Genomic DNA, 19,573 nt, shown 5'->3' with positions numbered 1-19,573 from the left:
ATAACTAACAAAAGTTGTTCCATTGAGAATTAACATTTAAAAAATTGAAATGATAAATACAACTGAAGATGTGAATCCAAGCAAATAACAGCAAAAGATTTGCACGAAATACGAGTTCTTCTCCCTTTTCTATGAATCCTCTTTAGATTAATTCTTATGTTTTTCAGTAATTCTGGTCCCTCTGATAACCCTCTCCCATGTCCCCTTCTTGTCACTTCACCAAGTGTTTACCATGTGCATGCTTCTCTTTGGGGTTGCAGGATGCTGCCCATGGTTCCACATGGTGAGTATATGTGGGGAAGGAGCCCAGACCTGAGCTAGAGGGCCCAGGTGTGATTCCTGGTTCAATGAAACTAGGTAAGTCACTCAGCCTCTTTGAAATTCCCATTTCCCACTTCCTTATAGTAAAACCCTTCTTCCTTACACTGTTACACTGTTGTGTAAATGTTCCCCTTCAGCATTTCCTTGTTACTTGGAGTTTACCCCCATGTATCTGTCTGAATTCCTTTCCAGATATAAATTCCTTTGACGCCTGTCCAAATAAATAAGGGAACTGTCTTATTTACCTTGTATTTCCCACAGCACCTAGAAAGGGCTCTGTACATCGTGGGTACTCATATTTGTTAAATTAGAGTCACATGTATAAAAGCACAATATAAGTCCTTCGTAAAAGCAAAAAAAAAAAAAAAAGAGTTCTTGTGTCTGCAGTGGTTAGGGCTGCCAATCATTTGGGAAGTAGGCTGGAGTTGACAGTTTTTTTTTTTAATTGTTGAACACAGTAAGACAGTATTTCATAGAAGTACCTTGCTAATTTATCTATATCTATATCTGTCTATATATGCATACATGTATTTTTTAAAGGCATTTACGTTATAAGGCATAGCATGTCCTTCCTGCCCAAGTATTTTCCTGGCATACAAAGTCTAAGCTGTAAAAATTTGGATTAAGTGATGGATAGTTTTTGACTGAAAAATTGTATGGCAATTTCTAAAGAGAATGCTTCCAAAATAAGTGTTTGGGGACATAGCATGAGGTGAGGGAGTTGCAGGATGATTTAATAACCTTTATTTCATAGTCACTACGAGTTTTTAAATTTGATTGCAGAAGCAAGACACGTATTTTGTAATTCACATAAAAATAGTCCCATAATATCTTGTTATTAGCAAATCATTAGGAAGAGGAGATTTATTCTGCCTTTATTTTAATGCCATGTGTGTAGAATGAAGGTAATTCCAATGGATAGAATTATATTTTGAAGCATATACAGACATTCAGGGCACTTCCATGTCATTTGGAGTGAAGGAAAATTTCACAAGGGTTTTCCTTAGTTTTATGCCAGAAGGTTTCAAATAGAGATGTCGCAACATAGCTAGATTAAGTTGATACGTAATATTTATTTCTTGATTTGCATGATTAAAGCATTAGAGAAGTGGCTCAGATATCAAAAGATTTCTCATAAGTGGCAGCGCCAAAGGTAATTACTGTTAAAATGTACATGCTCGAACCCTGGTCGTTTGTTAACTTCTAAGTTGCTTACAACTTCTTGGATTGGAATAAAAGATTTTATTTGACTTTTGCATATCAAGACCACTTTCTTGATCCATTTTGATATCAAAAGTGTATTTAGCATTTCTTATATGCTATGTCCTTCAAGACAAAATTAGCTTCAGCAAAAAAAAAAAAAAAAAAAGCAATAGAAGATAGAGAAGGCCCTTCTAAGTATTTCTCATTTTAAAACACTTGTTTCTTAAGCAAAACTAGCTTTTTAAAGACAAAGCTAAAATTTATACTTAAAAAAGCCCCTGATTAATTTAGTTAACTGCCCTCCAATTAGTTATCAAAAAGTGCAGCTAAAGCCCTACTGTAAGCCTGGGTGCATTATGAGGCTGCAGGGGGGAGGATGCAGAGGGAAAGAGGAGAGAGAGGAAAGGGAGAGAGGTTGTTATTCTCAGTCTTTGATTAACCGGTTTCTTTCATTCTAGTGGGGTCTTTATTATTTAGAAAAATAAAAATGATCCGGGGATCTCTCCATTCTCACCCCAAAATTTGGAGTAGGTAATGGCTGTCTACAACCTGGTCCAACATATGCCTACAAACTAAAACAAACAAACTCATTTGCCATACAAATTGTTTACGATTCATTAAAAAACAAAATTGCATATCCCGGTACTGGCAGCTGAGGCCGAGGCGGAGGGGGCATTCACTGAGTTGTCTTTGTATGCTGGGAGGACCAAGCCGGAGGTTCCCACTATGCAGCCCGGGAGTCTGTGCAGCCAGATGACGCATGAGGTAATTTTAAAGCTTTATTTGCCTTTAGTGTGAAACTCAGATCTTGTACTGTTCTTTGGTTAAAGAAGCATATCAGCTAGGGGCAAGTCTAAAATTTTTTTTTTTTGAGTTGGGGAAAATTGTTTGGGGCAGTGAGGGGGGTGTGGAGGGAGAGGAAGTGAATGCTATTCAAGGAAAGACAAGAGCTAAGAGAAAATGCAAAATTTGTCTTAATTTTAATTAATCCTCTCCCCCTTCACCAAAGTCCTCAATTTCCCATAAAGAATGGGAAGTTTACATTAGAATTATTTGTAACTGGCAGATCTAAAATGCTGTGGTCTGTGGTCACCTCTGAGGGAAATAAAAAAATCGATTTATTCTCTATGGTAACTTCTACAACTTCTTTAAAGAGCACTCTGATTTCTCACCCCTTTACAAAGCGAAGATCTAGAAGTACTGAAGTGGAGAAACTTCCTGTAGTATACAGCCTAAACAGCAGCATGTGAGCTTACAGCATTGTTTATATTTAGACAACTGCATTGCTAAATGTTTCCACCACTTTTATATTTTATATTCCCGGCGGTAAAACATCTGCAAAATAATGCTAAATGAAAAGCAACTTCCAAGTAAACTTTACATAAAAGAAATGACAGTTTTCCAAGTTACAAAAAAGAGGAGCATTTGGTGATCTTTGCAAGAAAGAACAAAAAAGACACAATTTGCTATAAAAAGTAACAGTCTATAAAATCTATGAACTCTTGAAATACAAGGAAATAGAATGTCACCCAGAATATGACATCAGCGCGCAGTTTTTTAAAAAAACTTACAACTTAGCTTAGAAAATAATAGCTAAACCAATCAGTATATTCATTTCTAGTGTTTAACAAACTGTATAAGGCAAAAGCAATAGACAACATCACCACATACAAGCAAACCTTGTTCTTGCTGGCAGAAACTCTTATGGGAAAATAAGTGCCCTGAATAAAAGTTCAGGATCGAAGTGAATAGTCTGCTGCTAGTCTAATTAACCAAAAGCTGCAAGTAACATTGTCCTGAAACCATTGGTAAAGTTTCTAAGGTCTAGTTAAGAAATTGCAAGTTCAAACACACATGTACACACATACCCACAACCACCTTAACTCAAGAGTCCTTAGGATGGACATCCTGCACCCCAAGAAGCAGCCGAATAGAATCCTCAGAAGTTCACTTTTAATAGTCTCTCAGTCCTCAGAATTCCTAAAACATGTCAAAATGATACCACCACTGGTCCAGGAAGGGGAAAAGAGAACTCTTCCCGCAGTTCATACAATGAAACCGACATGTCCCGTCTTGTAATTCCATTCGCCAGCCTCCCCCTTCAACACCACTCTCTCCCGCTCTCTCTCTCTCTCTCTCTCTCTCTCTCTCTCTCTTTTTTTTTCTTAAACTGATATCTATGTGAAATGAGCTGAAGTTCACGGTCCAGTTAGGAACGGATAATACATTCATTGTCCTGGCAGCAAACTTTTTTTTCACTCCCTGGAAGAATTCACGCTTGCCGCAAGAATAATAATTACGGAAAACTAGAAATGCACTGCTAATGAATTAATCCTTAACGGACACCACCCTAACAAGGGCGGTAATGATTTGAGGACTCTCTTCCTCACAGGACTTGCATCTCCTGTGACAATAAGCTATTGTGCATCCTCCCAACTTGCTCTACCTCTTATAGATCCAGGATGTCAAAGGTTGTCTGGCCTGGTTGACCGTGACATGTGAGTTAACTCATTCTGCGGCCGCAGTGTGGAACTTTACTTAAACTTTATTTGTACCCAGAATATTGAAAAGATAGTGTGTGTGGGGAGACTGAAGACCTGCTCTGACATAAACAAATGGGGGAACATTAGATGAGAGCTGTGGGTTCCTGGATGGAAAACAGGGAGTGGGGACTCAGAGTTCTCCCACAGGTGACTTCAGGCAATCCAGTTAATGGGGCAAAACTGGAATTCTCCCAGGGTTTGCTTTTCCCCAGCATCCAACATGCGTCCTCAGAAAATACCACAGTCAAGGAAAAACCATGCATCCCATAGTCCCTGAAAACAATAGTAAAGGGGATGTAAAGCTAGAGAGAAGGAGTAAAACCTGAGGGCCAGGACAAATGTCTCATTTTTTTACTCCAAGATTGGCTTGGCTAAAATACCCACCTCTACCTTAAAACTTCTGATACGCTTTAAAAAAAAATTACAAAACAGAAAACAAAAAAACAACAACTCCCATACACTGTCCCATGGCAAACCAGGACAAGCATTCCTGGGAACTCAAGTCGCAGAGTGGCAGAGAGAGGATGGCAAGAGGAAGCAGTGTGAGGCTGCCTCACTGAAGAGTGTGAAAAAAATCAAATGTGAATTTGATGAATGTGAGGTCTGGGACATTTTGTCAAAGAGGGAGGGAAAATAGAAAAGGGAAAAAAAAAAAAGCAGCCCCGGCTGCCAACTCACCATCCACCAAGTTCTGGCCGAGATGTCGTAGCAGAGCTGCCATTTGATGGAGCCGTCGGAAGCTTTCCCTGCCATTACGCTGTCAGCAAGCTTCATCTGATGCTAACTCACGGGAGATAAGACACCTAATTGAGAAAACATTTGCAGTGGCATGTGGGGCAACATGTAGTCCGGTCCATACCATATGGAATCATGGGTAAAAAAAAAAATCTCCTTGACAATGAACCAATCTCTCACAGACCCAGTGGCAAGGTGAAGTGGAGATGAAAAGTCTTCTGCTCCTAGCACTGTCTTCTCTCTCCTTTTTAAAAAACAAGAACCCACTGCTACACATCAAAGAGAGGCGGTTAAAATTAGGGCTTCATCACTCAGATGATTTTGGTCTGCAAGGTTTTTCCTTTCCTTCCAACAACCAATCCCCCCTCTTTTTTTTTTTTTTTTTAAGGAGAATAAAGAGATTTAATAGGACAAAGGCAGGTAGTGGACTGCGGAGGGAGATCGCCACAGGCTATTAGCCTAAAATTTCTGCTTGACAGATGGAACTGCTTAGAGACTATCATGCGATGTTTTGGGCTTTTTTTTTTCTTTCTACCCCCCTTCTTCGACTTTAAGTCTGATTCAGTATCTGTTTTTCACAGCCACTTTTCTCAGGAACGTGAGCTGTGCATTTTAAAAAGTGTTTAGTTCAGTTTTCTTGTCTTACACATCTCGTTGGAAGCAAAGCGAAAAGTCTAAAACTAAATCTGGGAACAGCTGAACAGGTTTTCCAAGGAGTAAAAAAAAATCTGGGGAAAAAATATTTCTCCTTCCTTACCTTATTTAAAAAAAATGATTCTTTAGTTGATTTGGTTGTGAAGGAACGTAAATATGTGAGGACAGCGTTCAAGTCCCTTGATTTTTGGTTTGGCTGGTGTTGTATTTACATGTGTGTTTTTCTGGGAGGGAATACATTACCGGTTTCACAAGTTCTCATCTAGGCTAGGCGCCATCTCTATCTTTTGGTGTACCTTTTTTTTTGAAAAAAAAATAATTCTGGGCTTTTCCATTGTTTGTAAACAAAGTGATCAGTCATTATCAATCCAGTTTAACACAATTCAGGCTAAACTTGACATGATGACTTCCTTATTCAGGGAAAATCACTTCTGATTTCCTTACTGTAACCAAGCCATTTTCTTCACAGGGGTTTTTAACCACACATCCTTTCTTTAGCAGGAAAAATAAACCACAACATGGACCTACCAATAAGAATGGCTGTAAATATAATTTTATTTAAATGTAACTGAGAAGTCTAAGCAACTGCTGAATTTCAAGTCATTTGACTTCAGGACTAAGAGGGGAGAAAGAAGTAGGGAAGATGTCTTATATTTGTTATATTTTATTCTTGCTAACTGTGTGAAATTAAGAACTGCAGAAATACCTTTATAAGAGTATTGTACCAAACACATCCCAATTTTTTTTCCAGAATATAAATGATACCTTGATCTCCAAGAACCTAGCAGTGATATTACAATTCTTTACACAGCACGTCTCCTATATAGGCACTCTGGAGCATGGTAGAATTTATCTCCGGTATTTTTCAGGTCAACTGAACTGTGATTATTTAAAAAGTTGTGCATTGACAGCCCAACTATCCAGTGGAGTTTTTTCTAGTCACATTTTCGAGTGAATAATATTTAGATGAACTTATTCAGAACACATTATAAGTTCCTAAGAGGTGAAATTTGGTGACTTTTGCTTTCCTATTTCTGAGCTCTTCCTTAGTTGGTGTTATTTTAACCATTTAGCATCAGGGAAGTGGCTATTTTGACAAAAATAATTCCAGCAAAGCAAATTTTATCCAGTTGCACCTGAAATGTTTTATCATTAAAAGCACAATCCACAGACTGCTTCTACAGAATGAAACACAAATGCAATAAATAAGGCATTTTTTTCCTTCTCATCTCTCATTTAATGGGATTTCTTCTAATAATATGGGGGTAGGAGGTGGTATCGGGAATGATCATAAATACGGACACTGTCATTACTCTTTAGAAGCATCTCTTTGTAGTCTTTATTAGTTTGGCGTCACCTCTCTATTCAGAAAAACAGTCGATAGCACAGGAAATGCTAAGCTACCTTTGGTCTCCACAGGCAAACGGACCTTGCCCTGAGCTTGCTGGTCAAAACAGTTGTTGCCTTGTGTAACTGCAGCGCCATTAAAATGACCTAGTCTTCAGCTTACCATATAGAGAAAGAAAGAGGAAAAAGCGGAAAATCCTATATAAATGTAAAATAGCATAAACCAGAAACAAAAGGGAAAAGGGAAAAGGAAAAATGAAGTAGCGTTCTGTCTTTGTATCAACCTCTTGTTCCATCTCATCCTTTCCAAGTTGCCTCTGACAAGCAGACAAAACCAAGTTTCCTTGCTTTAGTCTCCTCAGCCTTCTCGTAGAGCAAAAAGGCACAAGGATATTTTGGATTCATGGGTCCAAGTGTGTGGGTACAGTTTCTAAATTTGTCCCGCAGCAGACTCTGAAGTTGGAGGTGTCTCTGATCTGAGCCGCTGCATTTCTGAGACTCAGAACACCCTATGCATGCCCATTATTTATGAATGAATGGGGCATAAGGTAAACTGGAGTCCAGATTTCACTTTGTGAATGATGGAATACCCAGGAGGATTTTACAGGAGATGGCACAGTAGTTTTGAACAAAGAAATGAGAAATATTATTGGATAATAGTGTTTTAAATCCAGAACAATTAGGTGTATTTAACTTTATCATTGTTCTCTAAGAGGCTGGTGGAAACTGTCCTTTCCCATATAGCAATCAATCTTTTCACTGTGTGGCCTGTTGTTAATAGCCTTAAAACAAGATTAAATAAAACATGTTAAATATTGCAATTATTGTGGGAAATAAAATTATTTGGTGAGCATAATGGGGAGCAATTCAAGCATTTAACATGATCCAGGAAATTCTACTCCAAACAATTGCATTTGCTTTATGCATTTTTCCCCTTTGATTGCTGACAGATGCCTTTTTGGAAACAAACATCTAAATGGTTTGCTTTCAGTCAGAAAAAAAATATAACAGAAAGCGGCTACATGTTTTGAATTTAACTCTTGTCATTTGAATACTTCTTCCCACTGCACGTGAATGAATCTGAGGCAAAAACAGCACTCTCATCAAGAAATAAGCCCATCAGGATGTGGACTTTCTTACTTCCTTTGAATTTGTTTTCTAAGAAGTAGGAATCCCCTTAGCTGTGAAGTCAAGTGATGGGTTAAACTGCTGGGCACGGATGAGGAATATGGTCTGGGTGACTAAGAGGGAACATTAGGACGGGAATTGTTTTCTTATAACATGAGGTCCCTGGGGCAAATAGCAAGTCACTTTGCAGCCTCTTTCTGGCTGTCGTGGCCAGTGCTACCCAAATCAGCTGCCCATCCACCTTGGTTGAATGGGAAGAACCTGAGGGGATCTTCCCCTCCCCTCTGAATGGGAGAGTTGAGAGCATGGGGGATTCTCATCTGTGTCTTTGCTGCAGTGCATTTGGATAAAGGCCTCGAAGGCTCTGCTGCCAACAGGTGTACAATACCAAGGCGAGTTTTTGGTGTTTGTTGTATGTTGCTAAAAGTCAGCATGAAATGCAATATTATTGATTTTCAGAGGCTGGCTAGTAGAGTCATTGAAGAGATAGTTTCTGAAGTCCAATTACCCATGTCCTGGCTTGGTTGGTTACTAACTGTGTGACCACTTCCAAGTTACTTAACCTCTCTGATTCTCTGAGTCTTAATCAGAAAAATGAAGATAACCATTGTTATTAAATATATATATTGTTCCAAGCAAAAATATGCATAAAGTCAATAGTTCCTGATATGTAATGAGTTTTCAAGCAAAGCTATTATTTTGTTATTGATGTTTTGTTATTATTCCTTTGTTGAGGGAAACCCCCTTTCTTCCCCCTTCTGGTCCTGCCCTGTGAGGCTGAGTTAGGTCCCTTCACTCTGTTCTTCCATAATAATCTCTGCCTTGCTCCATTTCAGCTCTTAGCACACTTTCCTGGAACTATCTGCTTCTCAGTTGGCCTTCCCTCCTGGACCTTCCGATGCTTGAGGGCAGGGGCTGTGTCTTGTTTGTCTCAGTAGCTATGAGGTCAAGCTCAGAGCTGGACAAACGGTAGGGGCTCCCTAAATAGTGACAGAAAGATAGTAAAAAGGCACAAAACATTAGTTGATTTGAAATTTGATTGCATTCTTCTCATATTTACACAGCCTTTTCATTTGCCTTGGTTTGAATTATTGCCCCTTCTAGTACCACATCTGCCTTTACCAGTTAACACCCTTCTTCAAGCTCTGGTCCGCAGTGATTTCCAGCACCTTTGAATTCCTGTTGCCTTCCTTATCTGTATGATCCATTGGTACCTCACATAGATGGATTATATTATTATTTGTCTTTAATGAACATGTGTCATTCATTCATTCATTTACTCATTTAACGGAAACTTCCACAATGTAGGCAACTAAATATTTCCCCCCTTTTCAAGCTTTGTTTCTACCACCATGGGAAATCTGAAACTCTAGAAGAAAAACTTGATTTTGAATGCAACATGTAATAACAGCTAACATGTACTGAGCGCTTCCCCTTAGCCAGGCACTGTTCTAAGATCCTTTTTTTCTTTTTTCAGATAGGTCCTTATGAGGTAGGATCTATTATTAACCCCATTTTACATATAAGAAAACAGGCCCTAAGAGTTGAAGAGACTTGTTTAGGATCCTGGAATTAGAGATGGAAGAAGGATTCAAGCCTAGGAATTATGACCCAGAGCTTCACCAGGGTGGTGTTGCCTCCAAACCACGAAAGGACTTAGCACCTGCTATGTGCTTGTTAAGGTGCTTTCAGATATGATATACCATTTAACCTCCACAACAACCCTAGGAGGTTGTTATCATTATTTTCAATTTGAAGGTCAGGGTCAAAAAGGTAAGAGTCTTGCCTAAGGACACATAGTAAAGCAGAAAGAGCCAAGTCAACCTGATATCTACTTGACAAAAAAGGCCACGCTTTTCCTGTTCCAATTAGCTAGCTCTCAGAATATTAAAAAAAAAATTCTTTTGTATCATTGGATGTTGGGCTTAATGAATATGTATGGCCTTGACTCTCCAGGCTCTTGGAAATAATGAAATTAGAAATGTACCCTGTTGCTGAAACCATAGAGAAGTTCAGTTCAGGGCAATGGGTGTCTAAGACTTTAAAAAAAGGCTTGTATTGAAGAGGGATTATCTACTATTTACAGACCTAGGTCTTTTTCTAACCTTAATCAGGTGGAAAATCCTAAAATGATGTTCAGGACATCACTGTCTAACATTGAAAATAAGTGTGTACTCACATGTAAGCTTTGGAATCAGAGGAAGAATCTACACAAAAGGATAGAGAGTCTAGTTCCGCCAAAGCCTAGAAAAAATGCCGAAGTCTCTGGTGGGATATTTAGCCCTTTTTGATGAAAGTAGCAAAGTCTTCTGCACAGGTACTCATATTATGGGGCATGAGTGTGGTGACTTAAAAAAACCCGTGTCCCAAGTCACCTGGCATGGTTTTCTCACCGTATGGCAGAAGCAAATGCTGCAAAGCTGAAAAGGGCAGAATTGAAGAAAATGCCAAGAGGTCCAGACAGCACCATCCATTTTAATGATATGCCCAGATTTTTGATCTAGGATATGTATTTTTTTTCTCGGGAAAAATATTGATAATTTTTCTCAGCAGAAACTCACCCACCTATGCCCTGCAAAGAATTGGTTTTAGTGGCAGCTCTTGTGCTCAATTGCCATTTAGAAATTCTCTGACTTATGCTCTCCCTGCATTTTCTGTTAACCAGCTGCCACCCAAGATTGGACTAAACCCTCTGCCCCCTGTTAAAAAGGAAAAAAAGAAAAAAAAATGCATACAATACAGCCCTCTAATAAGTATATTCACAACTTCTACACAAGCGCCTAAGAAAACTAAAAGGTTAATATATTCTAACTAGATGTTGGGTATAGAATGTCAGATCTGTCAAATTTCATTATAACTTGCTGCTCATTGGAAAAGATTTGATTTCTTTTGCCACTGTCCTACTATGTTCAAGTCACAGACTGCCAGCAGCAGCTCACTGAAGACCACAGGCTGGCAGTGAGCGGGCTCGAGTGGGAAACCAGCCGCAAGGACCATCTGTTTCCGATTTCTAGCTGAGCCAAGATGTGCAGTGAAGTGCATTCCATTCACCAGGCCAGCTTCTCCCCTGCTCAAGTTATTAGTGTTACAAGTGAAATTATCTTTTCCAAACAGCAGGGGAGCTATAATCCCTATGGAACAGGACTTTACAACACACACAAACGCTCACAAAACACACACCCGCATACACACACACACAACGTTCAGACATCCTTTGTTCAAGTTGTGTGGAGGGCTCCTGTAAATTTAATTACAGTCTTCATGGGGTTTTTAAAGTATGTTTTACCAAGCATGATAACCTCTGAGGTGGCAGCATATACACTGGCCTCATTTAGTCTAATTGAATGATCAAATATCCTTAGGATGCTTTTTGTGGGCATGGTTAAAAATGACAGGAGGGTTGTCTTTAAACCATCTTAAAATGTAATAGCTTTCAGAAGCATAATGGCTTTTTAGGAAAAATCAATGGAAGCCCTTGTTCGGTTGGCCCAAGTGAGTCAATCTTATGCAGGTAGACAGAGTGGAGGCTAGTTAGTCAGCTATTGAATCTCCAAGGGGCCAAATGACTAGTGTCCCTGTGTAAATTGGGAGATTGTAATAAGTTCTATCTTTGGGATTCGGGGTTGATCTTCTGTCTCAAGATGAATCATTTTAAGAAAAATTCAGAGATGAAGAAGCAAAGCTGATTGTGAGACAGTATAATAGAAATAACAAGAGGAGAAGTCAGGAGGTCTTCATAATTAACGTTATACATAAACATTTAGTAACAACAGACGCTTGCCACTGTGCTAGGTGCTCAGGATACAAATCAGAGAAACATGGGACCTGCTGTCAAGGAGCCCCCCAACTCTAGTTGAGGAGACAAAGGAGCAGGTACCTCTATGATGATGTGATGGAACCATGGTGGGTTCTAGCCTTCATTCTTCCATGGTCTTTATGCATGACTGTGGTTTGTCACGTGTCCTCTGTAGGCTTCACCTGTAACATGGGGAGGGCAATGGCTTACTTTCAGGGAGTGTTGTTGAAATTAAATGAACTAACTACGTAAAAGGATGAAAGTCAGTGATAGGAACTTAACGGTCTCTCAATATATGTTAGTTTCCATTCCTTTCTAGTTATCCTCTGAATACACAACCTTATACATTAAAGAGTGAACTTCTAGCAGATTTCTGCTTTGTGGTTGAGTAGCACGTTGAATCCAGGGAAACTGCCTCTTTGGCAGGGTTGTGCCTCCCTGTACACGTCAGCCAGTCTCAGATCAAAGGTTTCTGAGGACCAGGCCTGCAGAAGGCACCATACAGCATCATGAAAAATTAGGCACCTAATGTGTGCTTTTGGATGATATTGAATGAGAGACTGATTTTGCCAAAAATGACTTTTTTTTTCTTTTCGAAGCAGAGATCACATGAATTTACTTAAAATGAGGAGAAGGGTGGAACATGACAAAGCCTCTTATTTTGTAGATTAAGAAAATGAAGCCCAGCAGAGAGAATCACCTGGAATCACCCAGCAAGTTAGTGACAGAGACAGGGCCCCAACCCAGAGACCCTAATATTCAGTGTCTCTGTTGCCACTATACCACTTGTTTCATGGAGTTTGAACAGCTGTGTCCTGGATTCTGTAATTCAGATGGATTCAGAGGCACATGAGATCCAGCCTCTTCTCCCTCTGCTGATTATATTATACATCTGGCAGTTGGACCACTGTACTTTACACCTGTCTACAGACAGAAATGGAGGCATCTAGCATAGCCCCCTTATTGGATTGATGGGAAAGCTAAGGACCAGTGTCCCAGGTGGGTGGCCAAATTTGAATCTTGGGTAAGGCTTGTGGAGATTTGTGTGCAATAATTTTATTGGAGTGGCTGTCAGGATCAACACCTGCAGGGAAGGAAAAGAAGGAGAGCTGGGCAGAGGGAGGAGTTAAAAATTCATGCAGTCCCAACAAAGGCATAGCTAATCCTACAGGGAACCCAGAAGCTGGGATGGCCCTGTAGAACTGTTCCAAATTAGTCAAGGCACTCTTGCGATGACCAACCAGTCATTAAATGCAGCTTTGGGCTACATGAATATTTCAGTTAAGACAAAATCCAGAGGGGTTTTCAACTGAGAACTGTTGACTTCCAATGTTCCCAGTAGATGCAGGTCATCTGGATGGTGTGCCATAGGATCTATCTGAACTCAGAGAAGTCAAATGGCTTACTTAAGGACACCTGCCAAGTTAGTGACAGACTTGGGCCTGGAATTCATGAGTCTCAGTCCATAGCTTTATTCATTTCCCAAATGGCAGGGAGAAAGCTTCATGCCTTATCTGAGCAAAATCTACCCAGTACACCTCTTCTTTTTAAGAGCGATACACCTCTTTAAGAGAATATTGTGAACTGCCATATTCATTGCCAGAATTACTGCTTTGGGAATTATCAGTTTAAAAAAGCATTGTCTGGGCTTCCCTGGTGGCGCAGTGGTTGAGAGTCCACCTGCCGATGCAGGGGACACGGGTTCGTGCCCTGGTCCGGGAGGATCCCACATGCCACGGAGCGGCTGGGCCCGTGAGCCATGGCTGCTGAGCCTGCGTGTCCAGAGCCTGTGCTCCACAACGGGAGAGGCCACAATAGTGAAAGGCCCACGTACTGAAAAAAAAAAAAAAAAGCATTTTCTGTTAATAAATTAATGGGGAAAGAGAAGGTCATATTTGTGAGTGAGAAGAGAAAGCTGTGAGGGATCAGAGACAAGCTCTTGCCAGTATACATCCAGGAGCACCTCTTCTCATTGAGACATAACAGGGAGCAGAAAAAGGAAGCCAAGGCAATGAGAACAATTTTGGGCATTTCTTGGCTTTTTCTCCAGCTCTCCAGTGACTGGAATCTTCCTTGGAATATACAAGGGTTCAGAGAAAGAATGAAAGAGAGGTTTGGAGTGTGACTCTAAACCATGCAATCAGATCTCTGTTTGCACCTCCAAAGAGTCCCTTGGTAGAAGCAAGTGTTGGCATCTCCCTGGATTACTGCACCAGTGAAGAAGAGAATTTGGGTGAGGGGAGGGGGAAGCAAAGAGCAGCAATGGAGTGAAAAATTGGTGTTTCTTAGTTCCTATATTTTCATCTCAAAGAAACTCTCCCGTAGAGCACCTTGTCAAGAGAAGAAAACAACAACAACAAAAAACAAAACAGGGCCTCCCTGGTGGCGCAGTGGTTGAGAGTCCGCCTGCCGATGCAGGGGATACGGGTTCGTGCCCCGGTCTGGGAGGATCCCATATGCCGCGGAGCGGCTGGGCCCGTGAGCCATGGCCGCTGGGCCTGCGCGTCCGGAGCCTGTGCTCCGCAACGGGGGAGGCCACAACAGTGAGAGGCCCGCATACCGCAAAACAAAACAAAACAAAACAAAACAAAACAAAACAACCCCCCCCAAACCTGTAGCATTAATGGTGTGGGATGATTAAACTCTCAGTTTCAAAGGAGAGTTTTGGAGAACAAGTCCAAGCTCTGATCATCTCTTAAAAAGAGCAAATTTGTTTAAAGCTGAAAGAAGGCTTTTAGATATCCACTTCCCCATCTCACCCCTGACTCTAATTTCTTTTTTCTTTATGTCTTCAGTTGGATTCTTTTATCTGCTATAACATTTAAAAAAATATATAACATATTTAGAATACACCATTATTTTTTTGAGTCTGTGCTTTTTAAAAAAATAATTAATTAATTAATTAATTAATTAATTATGGCTCTAAAGCGCAGGCTCCATAGTTGTGGCTCACAGGCTTTGTTGCTCCATGGCATGTGGGATCTTCCTGGACTAGGGCTCAAACCTGTGTCCCCTGCACTGGCAGGCGGATTCCCAACCACTGCGCCACCAGGGACGCCCCCACCATTTTGTTTTTTGAGCCGTTGCCATTTCTAACATTCCACTGGCAGAGAGCATGACATAAATGACTTGGGAATCCATGGGGAGCCCAGAATATCTAAGTTGGTATGTTTTCCCTGGGTCTTGATGGGACAAATCCAAGGGACATGTTTCTGCATTTCTTCACTGTCCCAACACAATGGGAAACAACTTTTACTGGGGGTCACAGACTACCCCTCATGAGAAGTGGAAATAGGATATGCACAACCACTTTGGGCAATTTTTCTTCCATTTTTCTCCTAATGGTTTGGTGTAGGCTCCCCCACCTTCTCTCCTGCCTCTCTATATCCCACTCAGAACCTGTGTTTATAGTTACGTACTTCTCTCATTTTTCTTTTCCCCTTCCCTACTTTCCTCCCTCCCTCTTGTTCCTTATTTTGACATGTATTTAGCTCCTCTTATATTCCAAACACTGTGTTAGTTACTAAGCAGGTACAGTTATAGTCAAGACAGGAACCTGCTTTCATGGCACTTGTCCTTGGAGCAGGTAAGCAAGCCATTCCAATCCAGTGTGATAGACACTATGATGGGAACGTATAGGGTGTTGAGGGAGAACCCAAAAAGGGCACCAAAATTAGTATGGGATTGGAGGTAGGGGTGGGTGGGTTGCATTTCCTGCAAGAAATAACAGCAAAGTTTGGCTTAAAGTATGACAAAGAGTATGATCGACAAAGGCAGATGTTGAGAAGGCAGATGGTGGCAGGAGTTTGTAGTCCAAAAGAATAACACAGCAAAGACCTGAGGGAGAGTCTGGTAACCTAAAAATAACCTAATATGCCTGGAGAGTCTTATGTCACCTGATCACCATATTCTTTCTGTAGATAGAACTACATCTTACCATCCGTTTTTATAGGGCCCACGAGCTAAGACTAGTTTTTACCTTTTAAATGTTTGGAAAAAATGAAAAGAAGAATCATATATCGTGACATACAGAAATGATATGAAATTCAAATTTCAGCATCCAACAAGTTTCCGTGTTGTTTATGCCTGCTTTCACTCTACAGTGGCAGAGGAGAGGAGTTATGATGGAGACCATGTAGCCTGAAAAGCCTAAAGTATTTACTGTCTGGCTCTTTACAGAAAAAAGTTTGCTGACCCCTGACCAAGTGAATGGGGCTTAGAGTTTGTAGTCCAACAGGCTTGGATTAAAATGCTGAGTCTTCAACATCTAAGGGTGTGACCTTCAACAAATTTCTTAAACTGCCTCTATGTCAGTTTCCTCACCTGAAAAATGGTCATAATAATGCTTCATGGGCTTATAAAGATTGAAGGAGATACTGTCATATAAATTACTTACTGGGAATAGTAAGCCTGAAGTAAAATTATTTATTAAAAATAGTTAATGACAATTTCAACCATTTTGAGCTATTAATAACATTTGTGATAAGATAAATATGATAACATTGTGAACTGCCATATTCATTGCCAGAATGACTGCTTTGGGAATTATCGGTTAAAAAAGCAGATAGTTAGTAGATAAATGGGGAAAGAGAAAATCATATTTGTGAGTGAGAGGAGAAAGCTGTGAGGGATCAGAGACAAGTGTTGCCAGAACTCCTCAAATAATTTAATAATTATAGCTAAAATTGATTGAATACCTGCTATACTATGCTGCTAAGTACTTTACATGCTCTGTCTTATCTGATCATCATTTCAACCTATGAGGTAGCAACCATTGTCACTCAACTTTGCATTTGAGGAGACTGAGGTTTAGGGAAGTTATGTAAGTTAATCCAAGCCACACAGTCAGTAGGAGGCAGAGTCATGATGGACCTGGAATGTCTGATACCAGAGTTTCTGCCTTAACTGCTGTGATTCTGGGAACATCTGATGAGAGCAAGGGACCCAAGTTTCAGGGCCCACAGCTGTTCCTGGTGACTGCCACGTTGGAGCATCACTCTGAGTTGAGTTCTACAGAAGTGCTAATTTAGGAAAACGTTGCAATTTCCTACATCCATTCTAGAGCCAGTTTCTCAGAGGTTTCCCATGAGAACTACAACCAGGGTGATTCCTTGAGAGTTGTCCTATTAGGGGCTGCCCTGTATGTACTCTGTTACTTGGGTCTGTGAATGTGGGTATGGCTGCACTGGGAGTAGATGAATGAGAGTATGTTTGGCTGTATGACTGGGATAAAATGCTGTGATTAATAAAATCTGTTTGGTCTTCAAGTATTATTTATTGACATGGAAATATGTCCATAAATTATCCTACCAAAACCAAACTTAAGCACAATAGTTTCAGTTTGGTAATTGTGTGTGTATATGTATATGCTTTCAAAAAATGGGGAAGGAATATGCCAGGATATTCAGTAGTGTCTGCCCCTGGGTTCTTTTTATTTCCAGAATTCTAAAACAATGTTTGTATAATTGTACATAAATAAGAAAATATATATTATAAGTATTATAAGTGACATGAAAGTATGTACTAAAACACTTTAAAAATCTTCAATTTCTTTAATGCCATAATTTCATCTTGGTACACTATCAAGGTGGATCAGTGGTTGATAAATGTGGATCCACCATCATATACACAGATACCTGTTCATTTTAACATTATTTGAAATAGTGAAAAAATTAGAAAAAATGTTCTGCATGGCACAACTACTTTCAAGCGTATTATGTAGCTATGAATGAAAATGTTTACAAATGGAAAATGATTATAATATTGTAAATAAGCAGGATACAAAACTGAATATACAGAATGAACACGGTTCAGTGAAAACTCAACAATCTATTCATTAAAAGACAGAAAGAAAACACATTCAAGTGTTAATGGCTGTGTATATAGTTGGTGGAATTATAATTTTTTCTTCTTTTCTTCTCTGTGATTTCAAAAGTTCCTCTAATGAATGGATGTTATTTCTATAATGGAAACAAATAGGCATAAAAACCTGTTGAAATTGGAAATCTGTGTCTACTGCTGATTAGTTTTAAAGATTCCCCCCTTCCTCCACAGCCGACTGCTTCCCTGTTTCCTCTTTGGTCAGCTGGATACTTCCCAGGTTAGTTATAAGGAGCTTAACGAGTATACCAAGCTGGGAACTAGGAGATGTGGATTCTAGCCAGGGCCATGCCGCTAATTTACTGAATACTCCTGAGTGAGTCCCTTTTCTTCCCAGGGCTTCAGGTTCTTTATCTATAAAATGAGGAGAGCTTAGATGAGATCAGGGGTACCTGGGGATTGGGCTGAAAGAGAGAGAGAGGTCTCAGTGACAGTGTGTGCTATCAAAAATCTGGATTCCTTCCCTCCAACCCAACTCAACACAAACAGTTCTGCTTTTATAGTTTCCTCATTGAGTTTACAAGAAAAATTTTAAGTGAACAATGATTCCAACGTTAATAAAAGTTTCAAAACCATTGGACTGGACAATCTAGATTGTCTATGTCTAGCTTAGTAACTTCTTACAGAGTATAGCTGCTGTTCATGTCTCTCCTTTTTAATTTTAATTTTTAAAATAGTGGTAAAAACATATAACATGAAATCAACATTCTTAACAGTTTAAGTGTATAGTACAGTATTGTTAACCATCTACACATTGTTGTACAGCAGATCTCTAGAACTTTTTCATCTTTCATGACTGAAACTGTATACTCATTGAACAACAACTCACCATTTCTCCCTCCCCCTAACCACTGGCAACCCCCATTCTTCTTTCTGCTTCTATGAGTTTGACTACTTTAGACATCTTAAGTAAGTGGAATCATGCAGTATTTATCCTACTGTGACTGGTTTATTTCACTTAGCATAATGTCCTCAAGGTTCATCCATGTTGTAACATATGACAGAATTTCCTTCTTTTTTAAGGCTGAGTAATATTTCATTGTATGTATATATTATATATTTTTATCCATTCATTTTTTTTGATAGACTTTTATGTTTTTTTTCCACCTTTTAGCTATTATAAATATTGCTGCAATGAAGATGGGAGTGCAAATATCTCTTCAAGGTCTTGATTTCATTGATTTACTTGCAGGTGTCCAAACTTCCCAACACCACTTGCTGAAGAGACCATTCTTTTCCCATTGATTATTCTTGCTTCTTTTGTTGAAGATTAATTGACTGTGGGTGTGTGGGTGTATTTCTGGGCTCTCTGTTCTGTTGCATCGATCCATATGTCTGTTTTTGTGCTAGTACCACACTGTTTTGATTACTGTATCTCTGTAGTATTGTCTGAAGTCTGGGAGGATTATGCCTCCTGCTTTGTTCTTTTTCTTCAGGATTGCTTTGGCAATTCTGGGTCTTTTATGGTTCCATATAAATTTTAGGATTATTTGCGCTAGTTCTGTGAAAAATTTGATAGGGATTGAATTAAATCTGTAGATTGCTTTGGTTAGTATGGTCATTTCAGCAATATTAATTCTTCCAATCCAAGAGCATGGGATACCTTTCCATTTCTTTGAATCAGCTTCAATTTCTTTTATTAACGTTTTAGAGTTCTCAGTGTATAAGTCTTTCACCTCCTTGGTCAGGTTTATTCCTAAGTATTTTATTTTTTGGGTTGCAATTTTAAAAGGTATTTTTTTTTACATTCCCTTTCTGATATTTCATTGTTAGTGTAAAGAAATGCTACCAATTTCTGTATGTTAATCTTGTATCCTGCTACCTTGCTGAATTTGTTTATCAGTTCTAGTAGTTTTTGTGTGGAGTCTTTAGGGTTTTTTATATACAGTATCATGTCATCTGCATATAATGACACGCTTAACTCTTCCCTTTCAATTTGGATACCTTTTGTTTCTTTTTCTTGTCT

The sequence above is a fragment of the Mesoplodon mirus genome, assembly GCF_964341445.2.
Source record: "Mesoplodon mirus genome assembly, chromosome: 3".
NCBI lineage: Eukaryota > Metazoa > Chordata > Mammalia > Artiodactyla > Ziphiidae > Mesoplodon > Mesoplodon mirus.
Note: the sequence above shows the minus strand (reverse complement) of the source record.